Below are 24332 nucleotides of genomic sequence, written 5' to 3' on the forward strand. Positions count from 1 at the left end.
TGGACTTTGCTGTCTCAGCTCAATGGCTTTCAAAATGTTGCATTCAGTCCCTTGTTCTGTGACCATGTTGATGAATTCCTGGTAGGAACTTTTATCAAATGCAACCAAAAATCCAAATGCACTGCATTCCTGCTTAATTAAGAGTGCATGTCGTTGGTTATAGGATCCTTAAAGATGGATGCAACCTTTTTTTAGGGCACCTCTAGTGTCTATGATGGAACTGACTGAGTTTGTAACTTTCTGCAGCTTTTATTGATCTTGTGCAGTGGCCTGTCATACCAGACAATGATGCAACCAGTTAGAATGCTCCCCAAAGTACATCTGTAAAAATGTGCTAGAGTCTTTCAACACCACCAGTTACTACCCCTGAACCTTCAGGCTCTAGAGACAAAGGAGGTAACTTCATTCAGCTTCACTTGCCCCATCATTGAAATTGTCCCACAGTCTATAGACTTGCCCTCAAGGACTTTTCATTTCATGTTCTCAATATTTATTGTTTATTTGTTTATTATTCCTTTCTTTTTATGTTTGCACTGTTTGTTGTCTTTTGCACACTGACTGAATGCCCAAGTTAATGTGGTCTTTTGTTGATTCTGTCTATTATTCTATAATTTATTGAGCATGACCGCAAAAAATGAATCTCAGGGTTGTATGTGGTGATGTACATGGACTTGGATAATAAATTTACTTTGAGATTCCAAGTCTCCTCCAACTTCTAATGAAATAAAGCCTCTTTCATGCCTTTTTATAATTGGCCAAGAATTGATCTTCAGAGATGTTGACACCCAGGAACGTGAAACTGCTCACCCTTTCCACTACTGATCTCTTGATGAAGACTTTTCCTTCCTGAAGGCCACAGTCAACCACATTGGTTTTGATTCATCCTATTTTTTTTGTCCTCAAGGTCATCTGTTCTCCTGCGTATCAATGCAGATCCCAGAATTGTCTCTATCCAGCAAGTTTTGTGACATCCTTGAAGACAAACAATAAGTAAACATTTAATTTTTCTGCTATCTCTTCATTACCAAATATAAATTTTCCTGTCACTCCCTGTACAGGGCCATCATTTGCCCTTGCTGTTCCTTAATGTGCCTATAAAAATGGATTAGAAAAGCTTTTATGTTTATTTGCTAGTCTCTGCTGGTATTGTCTTGCCTTTCTTTGGTTCTCTTTTGCTGAGGTTGTTAAATCACTCTCAATCCTCACACCTGCTGCTATTTCTGGCAGCTTTAATAGCCCTTTCCTTGAATATAACACTTTTTAATTTTTCTTGTCAGCCATGCATGAATCACCTTACCTGATGGGTTTTTGTGCCTTCAAGGATTTTTGAATTGTAACTGGTGTATAATATCCTTAAATACTCATCATTGCCAGTCCACTGTTAAACCTTTCGATGTATTCTTTGATCAACCTCAACCAACTCCTCTTCTGCTTTCATGGTTTCCTTTCCTTAGCTGTGAGACCTCAGTTTTATGACCCAACCTGGCGTATAAATTCAATGTCAATTTCTCTTAAGGTTACTCTTCTCCAAAGGCCTCTTTAAAACAGCACTGTAAATTAACCTCTTCTCTTTATGGCAAGTAAGATTGAAAATTAGGCCTTTTATCCTTAAATTAAACTGAAGGGTAATCCTCACAGCACAGTTTTAAGGTGCTTGGAAGTATGTACAGAGGGGATGTCAGGGGTAAGTTGTTGATGTTGTTTGTTTATTTTTATGCAGAGAGTGATAAGTGTGTGGAATGGGCTACCGGTGACTCTGGTGGAGGCAGATAAAATAGGGTCTGTTCAGAGTCTCCTGGACAGGTACATGGAGCTTAGAAAAATAGAGGGCAACGGGTAACCCTAGGTAATTTCTAAATTGAGTACATGTTCGGCACAGCATTGTGGGCTGAAGGGCCTGTACTGTGCTGTAGGTTTTCTATGTTTCACATAAATGGCTCCTCTGTGGAGAGAGTTAGGAGAATCAAGTTTCTGGGAGCACAAATAATGGACAACCTCACTCGGTCCCTCAGCACCACCTCTTTGGTCAAGAAAGCACAGCACAGCAGCATCCCAAATTCCTGAGGAGTCTGAGGTGAGTGAGGCTCCACAATGCCACCCACCTCCCCCCCCCAGAATTCCAAGCAACTTTTATGTGATCACCATTGACAGTGCTCTGACCAGCTGCATTAGTGTCTCGTACGAGAATTGCAAGGCATCCGACCGTAAGACCCTACAACGGATTGGGAGGACTACACAGAGGAATCACTGTGATCCCTCTTCCACCCACCCAAGGTATTTATCAGGAGCACTGCCTACGCAGCACCTTGGCATTGTCAAGGACCCCTCCCGTTTGTTCAACAATCTTTGTACCCCTACCATCAGGCAGGAAGTACCGTAGCATTAGATCAAGGACTGTGAGGATGGGAAGCAGCTTCTTTCTCCAAGCTGTGAGACTCCTGAATTTCCTGACACCACCAGGTCTCAATACTTCTGAAGTGCCAGTAGTATTGTTTTTTTTAAAACTTGTATTATAAATGCAACTTAAGCTAAATGTTAATCTTCTGGAATAATTTTTTAATTTGTGTGATAATGTTACTATATAGTGGCATGCAAAAGTCTGGGCACCCCGGTCAAAATTTCTGTTACTGTGAATAGTGAAGTGAATAGAAGATGAACTGATCGCCAAAAGTAATGAAGTTAAAGATGAAACATTCTTTGGAACATTTTAAGCAAGATCTGTGTATTATTTTTGTTTTGTACAATTTTAGAGTGGGGGAAAAAAGGAAAGCAGCACCATGCAAAAGTTTGGGCACCCCAAGAGATTTGAGCTCTCCGATAACTTTCTGATAACTCTCTGATAACATTAAGGTATCAGACCTTAATTAGCTTGTTAGGGCTATGGCTTGTTCAGTCATCATTAGGAAAGGCCAGGTGATGCAAATTTCAAAGTTTAAAAATACCCTGACTCCTCAAACCTTGTCCCAACAATCAGCAGCCAACGGCTCCTCTAAGCAGCTGCCTAGCACTCTGAAAATTAAAATAAATAATGCCCACAAAATCAGGAGAAGGTTATAAAAAGATAGCAAAGAGTTTTTAGTTAACCAATTCCTCAGTTCATAATGTAATTAAGAAATGGCAGTTAACAGGAACGGTTGAGGTCTGGAAGACCAAGAAAACTTTGAGAGAGCTGCTCGTAGGATTGCTGGAAAGGTAAATTAAAATCCCTGTTTGACTGCAAAAGACCTTCAGGAAGATTTAGCAGACTCTGGAGTGGTGGTGCACTGTTCTACTGTGCAGCGACACCTGCACAAATATGACCTTCATGGAAGAGTCATCAGAAGAAAACCTTTCCTGTGTCCTCACCACAAAATTCAGCATGAGAAGTTTGTAAAGGAACATCTAAACAAGCCTGATGCATTTTGGAAACAAGTCCTGTGGACTGATGAAGTTAAAATAGAACTTTTTGGCTGCAATGAGCAAAGTATGTTTGGAGAAAAAAGGGTGCAGGATCTCATGAAAAGAACACCTCTCCAACTGATAAGCACAGGGGTGGATCGATCATGCTTTGGGCTTGTGTTGCAGCCAGTGGCATGAGGAACATTTCACTGGTAGAGGGAAGAATGAATTCATTAAATACCAGCAAATTCTGGAAGCAAACATCCCACCATCTGTAAAAAAAAAAAAAGCTGAAGATGAAAAGAGGATGGCTTCTACAACAGGATGATGATCCTAAACACACCTCAAAATCCACAATGGACAATTTTACAGCTCCTTTTGGGTGGTCTATAAATAACATACCTACTAATATTTTCTGACTTTTGTTACAACTCGGCTTTATCCAACTTGATTCCAGTTCCACATTAAAATCTATGAAGACAAGGCCGTTTGTTGGTCCTACACCGATCTCCTTCCTTCCTCAGTGTTACACCACTTCAGTTTCTTTCCTCAATGAGAAATGCCCCAGAGTAAATCACTCAAGCTTTGGACACCATAGTCAGGTTTCTGTAATGGGACATGCATCATCCTTGATTATTTCTATTTGTGTCATTAATTTATTTATCATCATCAAATGCTTGTTACATCATTGGCATTGAGGCCAGGAATGAAGATCCTCCATCTCTGTCTATCATTGGCCATCTTCTTTATTTTGCCCCAGATGTGGGTTGGGGTACTCATTTCTGCCTCTATAGCACAGTACCAAGTTGCAGTAATTATTTCATTTGGCATGTTATTAATGTTCCTGATGTTCAGATACAATGTCTTTATATCTGTCTTTTTTTAATTAGACCATATTTGCTGTTCGAGTTTGCTTTTGCATTCTCTTTATTTTGATTGGATTTCTAATTTCCCTTTGCAGCTTTACTTCTCTTTCCAGATTTCCCCTTTAATTTCCTTTTCTTGAATTCGCTCCTCATGAGCACCAGCCTACCTATAAAAATGTTGAGTCCAGTCTGACTAATTTGTATGGGATTCATTTGCTTATTCACTACTTTATAGTGCCTATACAAAAGAATTCACTCCCCCCCCCCCAACCCCAGAAGTTTTCATGTTTTATTGTTTTACAACATTGAATCAGTGGATTTAATTTGGCTATTTTGACACTAATAACAGAAGAAGACTCTAACATGTCAAAGTGAAAACCAGTCTCTCTAAAGTGATCTAAATTAATTACAAGTATAAAACACAAAATAATTGATTGCATAATTACTCACCCCCTTCAAGTCACTATTTAGTACTTGCTGTAATTACAGCCTTGGGTCTGTGTGGATAGGTCTCTAATAGCTTTGCACACCTAGACACTGCAATTTTTCCCCATTCTTCTTTACAAAACTGCTCAAGCTCTGTAAGACTGCATGGGGATCGTGAGTGAACAGCCTTTTTCAAGTCCAGCCACAAATTCTCAGTTGGATTGAGGTCTGGATTCTGACTTGGCCACTCCAGGACATTAACGTTTTTAAGCCATTCCTGCATAGCTTTATGCTTGCAGTCATTGCCTTGCTGGAAAACAAATCTTCTCCCAAGTCACAGTTCTCTTGCAGGCTGCATCAGGGTTTCCTCCAGGATTTCCCTGTATTTTTCTGCATTCATTAAACCCTCTGCCTTCACAAGCCTTCCAGGACTTGCTGCAGTGAAGCATCCCCCACAGCATGATGCAGCCACCACCATGCTTCATGGTAGGAATGGTGTATTTTTGATGTGGAATATTTGGCTTGAGCCAAATATAGCATTTAGTCTGATGGCCAAAAAGCTCAATTTTGGTTTCATCAGACCATAGAACCTTCTTCCAGCTGACTTCAGAGTCTCCCACGTACCTTCTGGCAAGCTGTAAGCAAGATTTCATGTGATTTTTTTATTTTCAACATTAGCTTTCTCTTTGCCACTCTCCCATAAAGCTGTGACTGGTGAAGCACCTGGGCAACAGTTGTTGCACGTACAGTCTCTCCCATCTCAGCCTCTGACCCAGAATTGTCACAAGTCTCTTGGTGGCCTTTTTTGCCAGTCCCCTTCTTGCATGGTCACTCAGCTTTTTGAGGATGGCTTGCTTTAGGCAGATTTACAGCTGTGCCATATTTTTTCCATTTCTTGATGACTGTCTTAACAGTATTCCAAGGGATATTTAGTGACTTGGAAATGTTCTTTTATCCATCTCCTGACTTGTACTTTTGAATAACTTTTACATGGAGTTGCTTGGGTGTTCTTTGTCTTCATGGTGTAGTTTTTGCCAGGATACTGACTCACCAGCAGTTGGGCCTTCCAGATACGGATGCATTTTTTTACTACAATCAATTGATACAGGTGATCACCATTTAAATAATTATATGACTTCTGAATCCAATTGGCTGCAACAGTGATGATTTAGTATGTCGTATTAAAGGAGTGAATGCTTGTGCAATCAATTACTTTGTATTTTATATTTATAATTAATTTGTATCACTTTGTAGAGATCTGATTTCACTTTGACACAACAGAGTCCTTTCTGTTGATCAGTGTTTATATTAAAAAAAAGCCAAATGAAATCCACTGTGGTTCAACGTTGTGGAAAAAAAAAACATGAAAATTTCCAAAGGGGTTGAATACTTTTTATAGGCACTGCATGTCACCACCTGAGATTCGTTATCTTGTGAGCATTCTCAATAAATCTATAGGATCAATGAAAGACCTCACCAATTTGGATGTTCATCTTTGAATCTGGATGAGTCTGCTGCAGTTTTTACTGATTTCATTAAAACCTGCGTGGATGAATATGTGCCTACAAAGACTTCTTGTACATTCCCAAACCAAAAGCCATGGATGAACCAGGAGGTACGTTGTCTGCTGAAGGCTAGATCTGTGGCATTCAAGTCCGGCAACCCAGGCCTGTACCAGAAAACCAGGTATGATTTCCGGAGGGCTGTTTCAAGGATAAAGGGATAATTTTGAATGAGGTTGGAAGCGATATCAAATGCATTGCAACTCTGGCAGGGACTTCAAGACATTACTTCCTACAAAGTGAAATCCAATAGTATGAATGGCAGTGATGCTTCACTACCAGATGAAGTAAAGTAACGGCTTCTATGCACGCTTTGAAAGGGAGAACACAACAACAGCTGTGAAGATCTTTGCTGCACCTGATGACCCTGTGATCTCTGTCTCAGAGTCTGATATTAGACTGTCTTTAAAGAGAATGAACCCTCGCAAGGCACAAGGTCCTGATGGAGTACCTGGTAAGGCTCTGAAAACGTGTGCTACCCAACTAGCGGGAGTATTCAAGGACATTTTCAACCTCTCACTGCTATGGGCAGAAGTTCCCACTTGCTTTAAAAAGGCAACAATTATACCAGTGCCAAAGAAGAATAATGTAGGCTGCCTTAATGACTATCGCCCGGTAGCACTCACATTGAGAGTGATGAAATACTTTGATTATGACTAAACTGAACTCCTGCCTCAGCAAGGACCTGGACCCATTGCAATTTGCCTATCGTCACAATAGGTTAATGGCAGACACAATCTCCATGGCTCTTCACACGGCTTTAGACCACCTAGACAACACAAACACCTGCGTCAGGATGCTGTTCATCAACTATAGCTCAGCATTTAATACCATCATTCCCACAGTCCTAATTGAGATGTTGCAGAACCTGGGCCACTGTACCTCTCTCTGTCCTCGACTTCTTAACCAGAAGACCACAGTCTGTGTGGGTTGGTGATAACATATCCTCTTCGCTGACAGTCAACACTGGAGCATATCAGGTGTGTGTGCTTGGCCCACTGCTTTACTCTCTGTATACACATGACTGTGCAGCGAGGCATAGCACAAACACCACCTACAAATTTGCTGACGATACAACCATTGTTGGTAGAATCTCAGCTGGTGATAAGAGGGTGTATAGAAGTGAGATATGCCAACTAGTGGAATGGTGCAGCAACAACAACCTGGCACTCAATGTCAGTAAGACGAAAGAGCTGATTGCGGACTTCAGGAAGGGTAAGATAAAGGAACACATACCAATCCTCATAGAAGGATCAGAAGTGGAGAGAGTGAGCAGCTTCAAGTTTCTGGGTGTCGAGATCTCTAAGGATCTAACCTGGTTCCAGCATATTGATGTAGTCATAAAGAAGGCAAGACAGCAGCTATACTTTATTAGGAATTAGAAGCGATTTGGCATGTCAACAAATACACTCAAAAACTTCTATAGATGCACTGTCGATAGCATTCTGACAGGCTGCATCACTGTCTGGTAAGGAGGGGCTACTGCACAGGACTGAAAGAAGCTGCAGAGAGTTGCAAATCTAGTCAGCTCCATCCTGGGTAGTAACCTACAAAGTACCCAGGGCATCTTCAGGAAACAGTGTCTCAGAAAGGCAGTGTCCATTATTAAGAACCTCCAGGGCATGCCCCATTCTCACTGTTGCCATCAGGTAGGAGGTTCAGAAGCCTGAAGGCACACACTGAGCGATTCAGGAACAGTTTCTTCCCCACCACCATCCGATTCCTAAATGGATTTTGAATCTCTGGACACTACCTCACTTTTTTTTAACATAGTGTTTCTGTTTTTGCACATTTTTAATAATCTATTCAATATACATAATTGATTTACTTATTTACTTTACTATTTATTTATTTTTTCTTTCTCTGCTAGATTATAGCTCTCAGAGATTATTCCTAGTTGGTGGAGGGTGGTGGGGAGGTAAATCATTCAGTTAGGCTGCAAGGATAGATCTCAAAAATAAGAAAGGGTGATTATGTAGGGATTCTTACTATGGCCCTGGAACACAGATGTGGAGATGTAACACAAGTAGTTGTGGTGAGGAATGTTTACAGTGTGCTTGTTTTCATTGGCTGAAACATTGAGTATGAGTTGGGATGTCATGTTAGATTGTACTTGGAGTATTGTGTACAACCCTGGTTGCCACATTGTGGGTGACGAAGGAGGAAAAGATGCACAAGTATGTCTCCTCAATTGGAAAGCTTGAGTTAGGAGAGATTTGATAGGCTGGGTCTGTTTCCTTGAACATGGCGGCTGATTTGTGACATGATAGAAGTATGTAAAAATAGAGCTACAGATGGTTAGTGCCTGTTTCCCATAGTAGGATTGTCTAAAGCAGGAGACCATTAGTTTGAGGTGAGGAGGAGGATATGTAATGAAAATCTGAGCAATACATATTTCCCACAATAAGTAATTGGAATCTGGAATATGATGCCAGAGAAAGTTGTGAAGCCAGGCACAGGAATAGCAATTAAGAGGTTTTGGACAGTGCCTGAGTGACCAATACAGAGAGGGATATGGAATTGACACACGCAGGTGGGATTAGTATAGACAAGCATGGAGGTCAGCATTGTTACACTGAGTTGAAGGGTTCATTTCTTTATGTTGCAAACACTGACTCCTTAAACATTTTGGGTATTGGGTTAAATGTTGGAAGCATCCTCTTGCTGATGAGCACTGTGTACTTTGCTTCAGCGGATCAGTCAGAAGTCCACCAGGGTGTGCAGTGCTTGGAAGAAGCATTAAGATAAGTAAGGGTACAGTATTCTTTGGTCAGGGTTTCAGTATCCATTAATTTCACGGCTAATCCTGAATGCTTGCTAAATCCTGAAAGACAAAGTGTCTAGACTGGGTCTGCGGCAGATGGTAAGAAAATCAATACATTTGACCTTGATTCACAAACTGACCCATTGCAAATGTTCATGATAGTATTGGTGCATGCCAGACACGTTCTTCCTGTGAATGTGCGGGTTTTCTCCCGCTTCCCATGGATGTGAATGTTGACACATTAATTGACTCCTGGAAGAGATGCCAAGGGAGGAGAATTGTTTAAAGATGAGGGCTGAATAAATCAGATTGGTGTATGATTAATGCAAATGTGTGGTTGATGGTCAGCATGTACTCAGTGGGTCACCTCCATGTTGTATGAAATATATGGGTAATTGAAGTCCTATCTATTAAAGGCAGAAACAACTTAACTCAACCAGCCGCCGTTCCTTTAGCTTAAAATCAATCAACATCAAAATGCTGCAAAAGATTTTTGACAGTTTTGTTGAGTAGCACCTACCTAATATTTTGATTCTGATTTACTTTATTCATTTCATCAGTGAACTGTTCCTACAACTAATGGATTCACTTTCAAGGACTCTTCATCTCATGTCCAATATTTATTATTATATTTCATATTCTTTGTGTATGTGTGTGTGTGTACACACCCCCACCTTCAGGATTTTGTGCCTCCTTCCTGATGGTAGCAATGTGAACGAGGTATGACCTGAATGATGGATATCACCTTTTTTTTTGAGACATCACTCTTTAAAGATGTCCTGGATACTGCTGAGGCTGTTGCTCATGATAGAGCTGACTAGGGTTATAATTCCTTACAGCTTTCTTTGACCCTATGTGGTATTCCTTATCCCCACTCTCCCACCCCCCCCACCCCGCCCTCGATACCAGACGGTGATACAGCCACTTAGAAAGCTGTCCGTGGTACATCTCCGTGGTACATCTCTGTAGAGATTTGTGTGTTTTTGGTGACATCCCAAATTTTCTTAAACTCCTAATGAAATATATTCGCCGCTGTACCTTCCTTGTAGCTACATCGATATGCTGGGTCCAGATTAGATCCTCTGAAATATTTAACACCCAGGAATTTCAAATTGCTCACTCTCTCCATTTCTATGAGGATTGGTCTGTGTTCCCTTGTCTTACTTTTTATGAAGCCCACAATCAGTTTTTTGGTCTGACTGATGTTAAGTGCAAAACTGTTGCTGCAACACCACTCCACAAGCTGATATTTCTTGCTTCTGTACCCCTCATATCACTATATGAAATTCTGCCAACAATAGTTCTATTGTCTGCAAATTCATAGATGGCATTTGAGCTGATCCCAGCCACATAGTCCTAGGAGCAGAGAGAGTAGAGCCATGGGCAAAGCACACATTCCTGTGGTGTGCCAGTGTTCATTGTCAGCAAGGAGGAGATGTTGTTTCTGATCCACACAGGTTGTGGTCCACCGATTAGGAAGTCGAGGATCCAGTTGCAGAGGGAGGCGCAGAGGCCCAGGTTCTGGAGTTTTCCAATCAGAACTGTAGAAATGATTGTGTTAAATGCTGAGCTGTAGTCAATGAAACAGCATTCTGACGTGGGTATTTGTATTGTCCATGTGGATCAAGGTCACACGAAGAGCCAATGAAATCAATGAGTGGTGTTCTGCTGGATTAGTGTTGGAACCATTTCTTTTTATGCAGTATATCAAAGATTTAGATGATGGAACAGATGGCTTTGCAGATGATATGGAGATTAGTGGAGGCGCAGGTAGTGTTGAGAAAACAGGTAGCATGTAGAAGGACTTAGACAGATTAGCAGAATGGGCAAGAAAGTAGCAAATGAAATGCAATGTTGGAAAATGCATGGTCATGCACTTTGGTCGAAGAAGTAAATGTGCAGACTATTTTCTAAGCAGGGAAAGAATTCTGGAAATCTGAGATATAAAGGGACTTGGGAGTCATTGTGCGGAACACCCTAAAAGTTGACTTGCAGGCAGAGTTGGTAGTGAGGAAGGTAAATACATTCATTTCAAGAGGTCTCAAATACAAGAGCAGGGATGTGATGCTGAGGTTTTATAAGGCACTGGTGAGGCCTCACCTTGAGTATTGTGAGAAGTTTTGGGCTCCTCATCTAAGATAAGATGTGTTGGCATTTGAGAGGGTTCAGAGAAGGGTTGTGTGGTGAACTACATATACCTGTCTGGACACGGCCCCCCGCTGACTGCTCCTGTGGCTCCTCCCACGGACCGTGGCTCCTCCCACTGACCGTGGCTCCTCCCACTGACCCCGGTATGGAGGTGATTGGAGACACAGCCCCGGCCTCAGTCTCCAGGATGTCGTGTGGTGGTCACTTGCTGCTTGTTCTTTCTTCCAGCCAATAAAAGCCTATATCTCGCCTCACGTATCCAAGAGTTATTGATGGTGCATCAGGTTGCAGGCATGATCCCGGGAATGAAAGTGGTATCAGACGAGAAACACTTGATGGGTCTGTATTCACTTTCAAATGATGGGGGGGGGGGGGGGGTGTGTCTCATTGAAACCTTACGAATGCTAAAAGGCCTAGATAGAGTAGGTGTGTAAAGGATGGTGGGGGGGGGGGGGATCTAGGATAAGAGGGCACAGCCTCAGCATAGAGGGGCGTCCATTTAAAACAGATGTGTAGAAATTTCTTTAGCCAGAAGATGGTGAATTTGTGTGATTTAATACTACAGGCAGCTGTGGAGGCCAAGTCGTTCGGTGTATTTAAGGCAGAGCTTGATGGGTTCTTGATTGGACATGGCATTAAAGGTCATGGGGAGAAGGCCAGGGAGTTGGGCTGAAGAGGAACAAAAGGATCAACTATGATTGAATGGCAGAGCAGAATAGATGGGCCAAATGGTTTAATTTACTCATGTCTTGTGGTCTTTATCATCTCTGCTGTGGACCTATTGTGGTGACAGGCAAATTGCAGTGGGTCCAGGCCCTTGCTGAGATGTGATTTAATAATATTAACTAGTAATAAGTAATTGAAAATAATATTTCCTCCTTGCTGACGACCAACACTGGTGCACCTCGGGAGTGTGCTTAGCCCACTGCTCTACTCTGTCTATACCCTGACTGTGTGGCTAGGCATAGCTCAAATACCATCTATAAATTTGCTGACGAGACAACCATTATTGGTGGAATCTCAAAGAGAGATGAGAGGGTGGACAGGAGCGAGATACTCCAACCAGTGGAGTGGTGTCGCAACAACAATCTTGCACTCAATGTCAGTAAGGCACAAGAGCTGATTGTGGACTTCAGGAAGAGTAAGACGAAAGAACACATACAAATTCTCATAGTGGAAAGGGTGAGCAGTTTCGAGTACCTGAGTGTCAAGATCTGAGGACCTATTGATGGAGTTATAAAGAAGGCAAGACAATGACTATATTTCATTTGGAACTTGAAGATATTTGGTATGTCAACAAATACCCTCAAAAAAAACTTCTGTAGTTGTACAGTGGAGAGCATTCTGACAGGCTGCATCACTGTCTGGTATGGAGGGGCTACTGCACAGGACCGAAAGAAGCTGCAGAAGGTTGTAAATTTTGTTGGCTACATCTTGGGTACCAGCCTACAAAGTAATCAGGACATCTTTAGATAGCGGTGTCTCAGAAAGGCAGCGTCCATTATTAAGGACCTCCAGCACCCAGGGCATGCCCTTTTCTCACTGTTACCATCAGGTAGGTGGTACAGAAGCCTGAAGGCACACAGTCAGCGATTCAGGAACAGCTTCTTCCGGTCTGCCATCCAATTCCTAAATGGACATTGAAACTGTGAACACCACCTCACTTTTTAAATATTATTTGTTTTTTGCATGATTTTAAATCTATTCAGTATATGTATACTGTAATTGATTTACATATTATTATTTTTCTTCTATATTATGTATTGCATTGAACTGCTGCTGCTAAGTTAACAAATCCCATGACACATGCTGGTGATAATAAACCTGATTCTGGTTCTGATTATGATTCTAATTCTAAGCATAACCATCCTTTCGAAGCACTTCATCTTAGATGCAAGTGCTACCGGATGATAGTCGTTAAGACAGCTCACTCTGCTCTTCCTGGGTACTGGTATAATCGTTGCCCTTTTTGAAGCTGGTGTGAACTTCCGACTGGAGCACTGGTTCAAGAGCCTAATTGGAGCACTGGTTGATGTGTAATAACTGTTCCTGAACCTGGTGTCGTGGGTCTAGAGGCTTCTGTACCTCCTTCCACAATGTTTTGTAAGCTTTTCTAATCAAGGCTTTGGTGTAACTATAACAAGTCATGATGTAACCAGTCAATGTACTCTCCACTGCATGTATATAGAAGTTTGTCAAAGTTTTAGATGGCATGTTGAATCTTTTCAAACTTTAAAAAAAAAGTGGAGGTGCTGCTGTGCTTTCTTTGTAGTGGCACTTGTTTCGTGGGCCCAGGACAGATCATCTAAAATTATAACACCAGAAGAATTTCAAGTCTCTGACCATTTCCGCCTCGATCCCCTGATGAGGACTGGCTCATGGACCTCCAATTTCCTCCTCACATAGTCAATAATCCGCTACTCAGTCTTGCTGTCATTGAGTAAGATATCTTTGTTGTGGCACCAATCAGCCAGATTTTCAATCTCCCTCCAATGTACTGATTCATCACCAACTTTGGTTCAGCCAACAACAGCGGTGTCATAAGCAAAGTTAAATATGGCATTGGAGCTGTGCTTAGCCTCACAGACATAATTGTAATGTGATTAAGCACACAACTTTGAGACGTGACTTGTGCTGATGGAGATTGTGGAGATATGCGAATGGATTGGGATCTGCAAGTGACAAAACTGAGGATCCAGTTGCACGAGATAGTTTTGAGGGGATGATAGTATTGAACGCAGAGCTATAGTCAATAAAAAGCATCCGGATGTATGCATTTCACTGTCCAGATGTTCCAGAGTTGAGTGAAGACCCAATGAGATGACATCTGTTGTTGACCTGTTAATCCAGTGGGCAATTTGGAGTGAATCTAAGTCGCCTCTCTAGCAGGAGGTGATAAGTTTCATCACCAACCTCTGAAAACATTTCTTGACTGTGGGTTTAAATGCTACTAGACAATGGACAGTAGGTGCAGGAGTAGGCCATTTGGCCCTTCTAGCCAGCACTGCCATTCACTGTGAATGGCTGATCATACACAATCAGTACCCCGTTCCTGCCCCCTCCCCACATCCCTTAACCCTACTATCTATAAGAGCTCTATCTAACTCTCTCTTGAATGCGTCCAGAGACTTGGCCTCCACTGCCTTCTGGGGCAGAGCATTCCACATATCCACCACTCTCTGGGTGAAAAAGTTTTTCCGCATCACTGTTCTAAATAGCCCACCCCTTATTCTTAAACTGTGGCCTCTAGTTCTGGACTCACCCATCAGCGGGAACATGCTTCCTGCCTCCAGGGATTGTGTCCAATCCCTTAATAATCTTATGTTTCAATCAGATCCCTTCTCATCCTTCTAAATTCCAGAGTATACAAGCTCAGTCGCTCCAATCTTTCAACATATGACTGTCCCGCCATTCCGGGAATTAACCTTGTGAACCTATGCTGCACTCCCTTAATAGCAAGAATGTCCTTCCTCAAATTTGGAGATCAAAACTGCACACAATACTCCAGGTGGGGTCTCACCAGGGCCCTGTGCAGCTGCAGAAGGACCTCTTTACTCCTATACTCAATTCCTCTTGTTATAAAGGCTAGCATGCCATTAGCTTTCTTCACTGCCTGCTGTACCTGCATGCTTGCTTTCATTGACTGATGTACAAGAACACCTAGATCTCGTTGTACTTCCCCTTTTCCTAACTTGACTCCATTTAGATAGTAATCTGCCTTCCTGTTCTTGCCAGCAAAGTAGATAACCTCTCATTTATCCACATTAAACTGCATCTGCTATTCATTTGTTCACTCACCCAACCTGTCCAAGTTTAACATCCTCCTGACATTTCACACTGCCACCCAGCTTTGTGTCATCAGCAAATTTGCTATTGTTACTTTTAATCCCTTCATCTAAATCATCAATATATATAGTGAACAGCTGTGGTCCCAGCACCGAACCTTGCGGTACCCCACTGGTCACAGCCTGCCATTCCGAAAGGGACCCATTAATTGCTACTCTTTGTTTCCTGTCAGCCAGCCAATTTTCAATCCATGTCAGTACTCTGCCCCCAATACTACGTGCCCTAATTTTGCCACTAATCTCCTATGTGGGACTTTATCAAAAGCTTTCTGGAAGTCCAGGTATACTACATCCACTGGCTCTCCCTTGTCAGTTTTCATAGTTACATCATCATACTATCATCAATGATGATGGTCATTGAGGCTGGCCACCGTGATTTTCTTGGGCACCAGTATAATTGAAGACTGTTTGTTGCAGATGGGTTCCTCAGACTGCCGAAGCCAAAGGTTCAAGATCTCAATAAACACTCCAGCCAGTTGATTAACACAGGTCTTTAGTACTTGGCCAGGTACCCCGTCTGGGGAGGATGCTTTTTATGGGTTCAACCCCCCCCCCTTCACCAGAGGGCTACTTGCCCATCAGCCTCAGTGACTGAAATCGTAGGATTTTCGGGAGCTGTGCGAGTTAGTGATGGTTCCTCCACGTTCTGATGATCAAAGTGAGCATATATGGCATTGAGCTCACCTGGAGGCTTCCGTCATTCGATTTGATTTCATAAGAGCTGATGGTATTAAAGCCCTGCCACCACTGTCGAGTGTCCTTCATTGATTCAGCTTTAGTCTGGAATTGCCACCTTGCCCAAGACATGACTTTTCCAAAGATGGAAATCCTTGGCTTTCCTTGTAACTTGTAACTTCCTTGGTCGCCAGACCTGAATGCCTTTTATCTGGCTCTCATCGAAATACGGATCTCATGCTTCATCCAGGGCATCTGATTGGGGTAAGTTCTAAATGATTATTATTAATTCAGCTTATTAATTTGACCAGAACTGTGTACTTTGAGAAAAGTTAGTAATTACATGCATATTGGGCATGGATATTTTATTTTCCGTCAAAGGTCAGGTATTTGAACCTTTTAGGTACTCAAATTATCTTTACCTGACGCTACTTTGGTCAATGATTATTCCTTATTTAACACTTCTATAGGAATGGTGATTATTTTTTAAGTTATAATTTTGTATCTGGAAGTTTGTGGTATGCAAATTAGTTGCTTTTCATATTGTGAGAGTGACTTGCTTTTCCATAGTACCAAGGTGTGTGGCTGAAAGATACAATGAGAATGAGAACATTTACCTCATTAATATGGCAAAAAAATTCTAGTACTTAATTCATCATGTTTTACAAAATTTTTGACCTAGTTATATTAATGAATTGGAGCAGATGGTTTGAAATAAATTCTTGAAATAGTCAAAGTTCTGCGAGTTAAAAGCTTTGGAACCTTGAGCGAATTAAGAATTCATCTTATGCTTTGTAATATTTTCATGGAGTACATAGCTATTGAATTATCAATTTATTTTTCTGTGAATTCACAGCTTTGTTTATGCACACCCTAATCTTGTTTTTAAAGATCCGCACTGATCAATAACAATTTACTTTTAAGATTCTGTTCAAACTCTTGGGAATACACTGAGCTCTAATGTGAATGGTGCTCACCCAGCTGAGAAGTAATATTTAATCTGAATGCCACATTTTTGCTGTTGGGTCATACTTTAGCTGAATCCTAATGATGCATTTGGAATGGCATAGGGAATATAAATTTGTCTTTTGAGTGAGATTACATGTGTAATCTTTCCAAATAGTGTTTCTCTGACTTCATTGCTGACTTCTCAATTATCTACCAATGTCAATAGTTCGGAATATCACCCTCGATGCTGTCTAATTTGACACAGATTATTGAAAATGAAGCAAAATGCTGATTGCTGTTATATTGCCATCTCAACACTTCAGAGTGCAATCCTTTAGGAAAACATCCATAAAGGTCAACTGAAATGTGATTTTTTTTTTGTTTAATTATCTCCCACTAAAAAATAAATTGACTTGGTTGTCCAAACTAAATTTCAATTAAAATGTGCAGTTTTGAAATTCTTCTTTACCATTTTCTGTTGCTTTGGTATTAGAACTTTGAAACACTAACATGCAGTTCTTGACGTGGGTCCACTTTCTAATGCTAACATCATGGGGAATCTTTTATGAATTTGGGCCTCTTTTCCAGTTCATTGGTAATTTTCAGAATGCTTGACAATCCATAACTCAAGATTTTCTAGATCTGGTGCACTTCACCTTCAGAGCCAACAGATCTGCAGATGTTGCAGTTCTCATCGACCTTGACTTCATACTACAGCACCGTGACTCCCCTGTTACCTATGTCAGGATTCTTCTTGTTGATTTCAGTTCAGTCTTCATTACAAACATCTCTGCTCTACTGTAAGAGGAGCTCTTTAAATTTAACATAGCTGATCCCATCTGCAGGTACTGAAGATCAAAAACTTCCTGTCTGAGAAGGAGGTAGGATGTGAGTCTAGGCAAGAACATCTCCACATCCCGCTCAGTCAGCACCATTGTTCCACAGGAGCATGTTTCCTCTCCTCTCCTATTTTCTCAATACATCAATGACAGTGATCCAGCAGTTAAACTTGTGAACCATTGCAATGCACACCAACTTTAAGGAAAAATGAGTCTCCTCTCCACCCACACATCATCAATAAATTTACCGTTATCACTGTTTCAGCATTCAGTTTTCTGGACATCATTATTTTGCAGGACCTCATGGGAGCACCATATCTCCTTCATTAACAAAGAGGCTTAGCAGAAACTTTGCTACTTGCTGCAGTTGGTAAAATTCCATCCTCTTCAGAAGAGAGTATCATCTTATCAACTGTTACTGTTTGCTGCAGCATTCTCTCACAAGATACAAAACCTACAGTGAACCGTCAGGTCAGCAGAAAAGGTTATTGGCTGCAGTCTACCATTACTACAGTACTTTTATGTAATCAGGGCAAAGAAAAACACAGGGGAAAAATCATTATGTACTCGTCCCACTATGCAAAATACCTTTTCCGAAGCACCCTTCTTGAAAGTGCTATAAGGCTATTAAAACAAAAACTTCACACCATCTTAAAAGTTTGTACCCTCAGGCATTTAATCTGATCAACCATTCCAGTTGACCCTCCTCACCCCCTCTATTACCCCCATCATTGCACTGCACTGTAGACACTTTAAGTCATGCATTGTAAATTCATGCTGGTATTTATTATGCACGTTTTATTCCATATCTGTCCTTTAACCACTGACTTTATTAGCTTTTATTTCTAGGTAATTCCTAAATTTTTACATAAATATTTATTCTTTAACGTTGTTGCATGTCCAAAACCCCACAGCAGATTGCTAATACGTGCAAGTATATATGGTGAATAAAGTTGATCTCTGGTCCCTGATAAGATCTGAAAGCTCAGTGAGTAATGTATGGGGAAGTCTTGTCAGCTCCGTAAGAGAAGATCGGCTGGAAGAAAGCTATAAAAGGTAAAGTGGAAGGACTCCAGGATCTGAATCACTGGCTACCAATGTATAAATTGTTATTAGCTTACAGTTTTATTATTTACAACTGAGAATGATAAGAAATGTCTTTTTTCTCTCTGTTGTGAAAACCACACAGTGCTCATCACTGCAATGGTTGAAAGTAAACCAGTTGATGGTTTAAGGCTGTGGAGTCAGTACTTTATCTCTTCCTGTAGTAGTATTTCAGCAGCCAGTTTGAAAATTAGACCTTAAGACATAGGAGTGGAATTAGCCCACTCAGCCTTTTGTGTCTGCTATGCCATTTTATCATTGCTGATTTATTATCCACCTCAACCCCATTCTCCTGCCTTCTCTCCATAATGTTTGATGCTCTGACTAACCAAAAAATCTATCAACCTGTGCTTTAAATACATTTCAATGACTTGGTTTCCATGGCTGTCCGTGGCAATGAATTCCACAAATTCACCTCCCTCTGGCTAAAGTAATTTATTAATGTCCCTCTGTTCTCAGGCTGCGCCTTCTGGTCCAAGATTCACCCATCATAGGAAACATACTCTCCGTATGCACTCTTTCTAGACCTTTCAACATTTTAACATGTTTCTGCGAGATTCCCCCCCCCCCCCCCCATTCTTAGGAACTCTGGAGAGTACAGGCCCAGAGTCATCAAATGCTCCTCATACAGTAGCCCTTTCATTCTCAGAATCATTCCTGTGAACCGCCTCTGGACCCTTTCCAATGTCAGCTCATCTTTTCTTAGAAAACAGACCCAAAACTGCTCAGTACTCCAAGTGCAGTCTGACCAATGCCTTATAAAGCCTCAGCATCACATCCTCGCTTTTGTATTTTTGTCTCCTTGAAATAATTCCAAAATTGCATTTGCCTTTCTTGTTACTGACTCAACCTGCAAGTTAATCTTTAGGGAATCTTGCACAAGGATTCCTTAGTCACTTTGAATTTTCTTCACATTTAGAAAATAGCTTATGCTTTTATTTCTTCTACTAAAGTGCATGACCGTACACATTCCTACACTACATTCCCTCTGCCACTTCTTTACCCATTCTCCCAATCTTTCCATGTCCTTTTGCAGATGCCCTGCTTCTTCAACACTACCTACCTTTCCACCTATTTTTTGTATCATCTTCAAACTTGACCACAAAGTAATCAATTCATTGATGTATAACTTGAAAAGAAGTTGTCCCAATACCGTCTCTTACGGAACACTATTTGTCACTGGCAGCCAACTAGAATAAACTCCTTTATTCCAGCCCTGCCTCCTACTAATCAACCCATCTTCTATCCATGTTAGTATCTTGCTTGTAATACCCTTAAGGAAACCATGCTGACTTTGGCTGCCTTTATCATGCACCCCTAAAACTTCATTTAGTAATGGACTCCAACATCTTTCCAACCACTGAAGTCAGGCTAACTGGCCAATATTTTTCTTTCTTTTGCCTTGCTCCCTTCTCAAGAATAGTGATGTTTGCAATTTTCCAGTCTTCTGAAACCATGCCAGAATCTGTCGATTCTTGAAAGATCGTTACTAATGCTTCCAGAAACTCTTCAGCTACCTCTTCCAGAACTCTGGGACACAGTTCATGTGGTCCAAGTGACTTTCAGTTTCCCAAGCACATTCTCCCCAGTAATAACAACAACACCCAATTCTGCCCTGTAACACTTGCATTTCTGGCATACTGCTAGTGTCTTCCACAGTGAAGACTGATGCAGAATACTTAAGAACATTAGTCATTTCTTTGTTCCCCATTATTACCTCAGTGTCATAGAACACAGAAAATCTACAGCACATTACAGGCCTTTCTGCCCGCAATGTTGTGTTGACCATGTAACCTACTCTAGAAGCTGCCTAAAATTTCCCTTCCACATAGCCCTCTATATTTATTGATTTATTTATTATTTATCTATTTATGCCAGCAGTCCAATATCTACTCTTGCCTCTACATAATTATGCACACTGCAATAATGCATCCATGTAATAATGAATTTATTATGCAGTATGTAGGCTATCAGCTTCTTCAGCTTTTGAGATACTAAGACATGCAACATGAACTTCGCAAGTTTCTGCCTCATGTTGAATTCAAGCTAATGAATCCAGAATTAGGTTTCAAAACCTCCCTTGGATTTCAGTGTTGTAAATTCACAGATGAAAGAATTTGTACCATTTCTCTCTAACCATATACTTGGGTGGCCAGCGGTGTAAGTGACATCCACACTGGACTTTAAGATGAGTGATCACAAGTTCAAATCCAGCTGGCTCCTTACATGCATTCCATCTGTGCTGGGTTGAGCATTGAGCTAGCAACTTGGCCTCATTTTTTAAAAAACAGACAAATGCTATAGAAACAGCAAGGTTGCCGGCCCAGTGCGCCACAAGGCATGGAGAGAAACAACAATCTAACCATATGTGGGAAACTAATGGGCCAATGAAACATCCAAATAATTTTTCTTCAGTGATTTGCCAGGATGAAACAATTTATAAAGCATTAATTATAATGCAGGGAAACACGAGGACAACCACAAGGTAATTCATCTTGGTATTATAATAGTGAAACTGTTTGAGCAACAACTCAACTATACATGTACACAGTTAAATGTAGAAATCCTCACTCTGCTTTCAGTGATTGCCAGTTCCTTCATGGTATAGTGGTGCACTCTTCACTGATCTCGTTATGATGGAACCTATGAAATGCAAGGACTCGATGTTTTACAAAGTATCTTTACAACAAAAAATGAAGAGTTAATTATGGAGTGATTGCTTTTAGTTTTTAGGTTTATTAAGCTGTAATTGCCTCTGGATCCCTTCTCTGACTTTGTAAAACAAAGTTTAACATGTGGATTGTGCATATGTGGAAAAAATGTGTTTTTAAAAAAAAAAAGAATTGTTTTCTTCAATGTCTGCTTTAGTATCTGTGTGTTCCAAATTCTACTTCACTGAAAGTCTGTTATGTGCCATATCATACGATGTGGGCAATCATGGTCTTTCCATGACCACGATTGTTCTTGTCAATTTTATCTACAGAAGTGGTTTGCCATTGCCACCTTCTGGGCAGTGTCTTTACAAGGTGGGTGACTCTAGTCATTATCAATACTCTTCAGAGATTGTCTGCCTGGTGTCAGTAGTTGCATAACCAGGACTTGTGATCACTGAAGGTGGCATTTAAAAGCAAGAACTTATTTCCTGGTTTGCTTTGAAAATTCTACAATATAATTGGCTGCTCTGCTATCTTGAGAACATTGCTATTGCTGGAAACCACAAATCCTTGGAGCTGATGTATCAGATGGGAAAATCTTCACTTCATATGTTATTTTAATAATTTCTTTCTTGTTCAGCAGGGAGTACATAACTTTGGTGCTAATCTTAAAATATTTTGGGATAATGCTTGAAGTGGTTGTTAATGTGAAACTAAATATTAATACTTGGCTAAATCTGAACAGTATATTTATGTTTCTTAAAGTTAGTACAATATTTCATTTTATATATTGGAAGACCTATTTTAGCTCAAGGCATACAATATTTGTGCAAAATTACCCATCTGTAATTGAGTGAATGGAACTTTACCTGCTGAACAGTGCACTTCTGGATTATTAAAGAGGTATTTATTGTTCCCTCGTGAGGAATAATAGACTTCTCCTGATTCTATGCTTATTCACTCTACAAATTAGTTTTACTTATTTAATTATACAGTGCCCGCTCTGGCCTGTTGAACCATGTCACACCAGCAGCCCCACACACCGATTTACCCCTAACCTAATCGGGGCAATTTTCTCATGACTAATTAATCTACTCAGTATATCTTTGGATTATGAGGAAAGCAAAGCACTTGGGGAAGACATTCCATGGGTAGGACGTACAAAGACTGCTTACAGAACGATGCCAGAATTGAACTCCAAACTCCAGAGCTGTAATGGTTCATGCTAACTGCTAAATTACCATGATAATGATATAACTTCATTTCAGTTTTAGCGCAGTATGCTTGTGAAGTGTTAGTTTTATAGGGAAACAACATTGTACTTCTGTCCAAAGCAAGATGCTCTTTCTGAGTATTATGTGTTCACAGTGTACCCATAATCTTACATAAAAAGGAAATCTTAGTCATAGAACACAACACCAGAAAGAGGCCCATTTTGTCTATGCTGAACTATTAATCTGTCTACTTCCATCAACCTCTATCTGGACTATTGACCCCCAAATTCATCCCATCCATGTACCTATCCGTTTCTCTTAAATATTGAAATCCACCACTTCTGCTGGCAACTCATTCCACACTCTCACTGGCCTCCGAGTGAAGTTCCCCTTAAACATTTCACCACTCCAATCATTCAGTCCTTGGAATCATGCAGAAAGTTTGCTTTCTTTGAAAACACATGTTCAATGTGTGCTTTCTTCTAAAGATCTACAAAAGCTTTTCTGATCAATGGTTAGTCAGCAAAGCTGGGAAGCGTTGAATTCTCCATTGTGAAATGATGAGATTTTGAGTTCTATTAAATCAAGTGGTGCATTTGTTCAAGGCAAGCAAAAAATGCAAGTGTTAATGACAAATAATCAATTCTTGCTTCCAGTTTACATTTGTAGCTTTAAATATTTCTCTAGGTTTGCATGGCTCTGTTTAAGTGCTTATACTTCTATTTTTAGTCAACCTTTTGTGGCATTTCAAAATCATCAGAAGAAAGCTGATTTGTTTTCAATTCCAGGTGGAATGTGGGATGGAGTACAACGGAGCTATTGTGGTGAAGCAGAAAGCAAATAATGAAAAGTAGTTTAACAATGGAGCAGGACCTAGAGGAAGGGGGAAATAACGTGGGTGACGGATTTGGAAGCGGCACAACTAAATGGGGCTTGTTGGCTTCAAAGTCATTTGTGCAGGAAGGTTGGGTGGAGATGTTGACTTCAATCCTGGTATAAGAAAGGAAAATGGATAAGGAAATTGTGGGGTGTAGTGAGAGTGTGTGTGGTAGTGAAGTTCACATCATAGACGAGTTCACCTGGTCCTCAACATCAAGGAAGTCCAGCAGCATCTGAAGGGATTAAAGCAAGTGAGGCTCTTCCACCCACCCCCCCACCCTCCCATTCAAAACATCAGCGTACCATTGAAAATGTCCTGACCAGCTGCACCCTGATTTGGGATGGGGATTGCAAGGCATCTGACCACCAGTCCCGGCAATGTATTATGAGAACTACGGAGAGAATCATCGAGGTCTCTCTCACCCCATCATCCAGGACATGGACCAGAAGTGTGGCGTTTGCAGAGCCCTCCACATTGTCAGGGATCTCTTCCATCACTCCCAGCCTCTCTTGGGCCCCCTGTTATCGGACAGCGGGTACCACAGTATAAGAACAAGGACTGTTAGTCAGGGTGACAGCTTCTTTCCCCAGGCTGTGAGACTTCTGAGCACCATGATACCACCCAGAACATAACATTTATTACAGTGCCAGTCACATAAATGTTGTATACTTAACTAAGTCAGCACTTTATGTCAACTTGTGTGTGTGTGTGTGTATACGTGTGTATACATAATTTTTATCTTAATATTATTGTTAATGTTATGTGACACGTGATTTTTTTGTGCTGTGTTTTGCATCTAGATCTCAGAGGAATATTGTTTTGTTTAGGTGTATACATGTGAATGGTTGAATGACAATAAAGTTGAAGTGGGTCAGTTGAATTACACTTGCACACTGCTGGCGTAGATTTAATTGGCTGAATAGACATTTTTTTTCAGCTGCAGGAAGTCCATGATTTTGTTTTAAATAAGTGTCATTAATATCAATACGATTGAATGCTTTAAGGAAAGAAAATGTCATTAGTGGTGTT

The 24332-nt window shown here is 40.8% G+C and overlaps 1 protein-coding gene across 18 annotated transcripts in view; it reads left to right on the forward strand.

Annotated features, from left to right (window-relative positions):
• The window catches only part of atp2b2 (ATPase plasma membrane Ca2+ transporting 2), an 873878-nt gene that overhangs the window by 17019 nt on the left and 832527 nt on the right, over positions 1-24332 (forward strand). Inside the window, exon 3 of one of the 18 annotated variants that reach the window (XM_059944034.1) lies at positions 905-990. The exons of the other annotated variants lie outside the window; for them this stretch is intronic. The gene's annotated coding sequence lies outside the window, so the exon portion shown is untranslated. The remainder of the gene's footprint in view (positions 1-904; positions 991-24332) is intronic. 18 annotated transcript variants of the gene reach the window in all.

The sequence above is a fragment of the Hypanus sabinus genome, chromosome 19, assembly GCF_030144855.1.
Source record: "Hypanus sabinus isolate sHypSab1 chromosome 19, sHypSab1.hap1, whole genome shotgun sequence".
Classification (NCBI taxonomy): domain Eukaryota; kingdom Metazoa; phylum Chordata; class Chondrichthyes; order Myliobatiformes; family Dasyatidae; genus Hypanus; species Hypanus sabinus.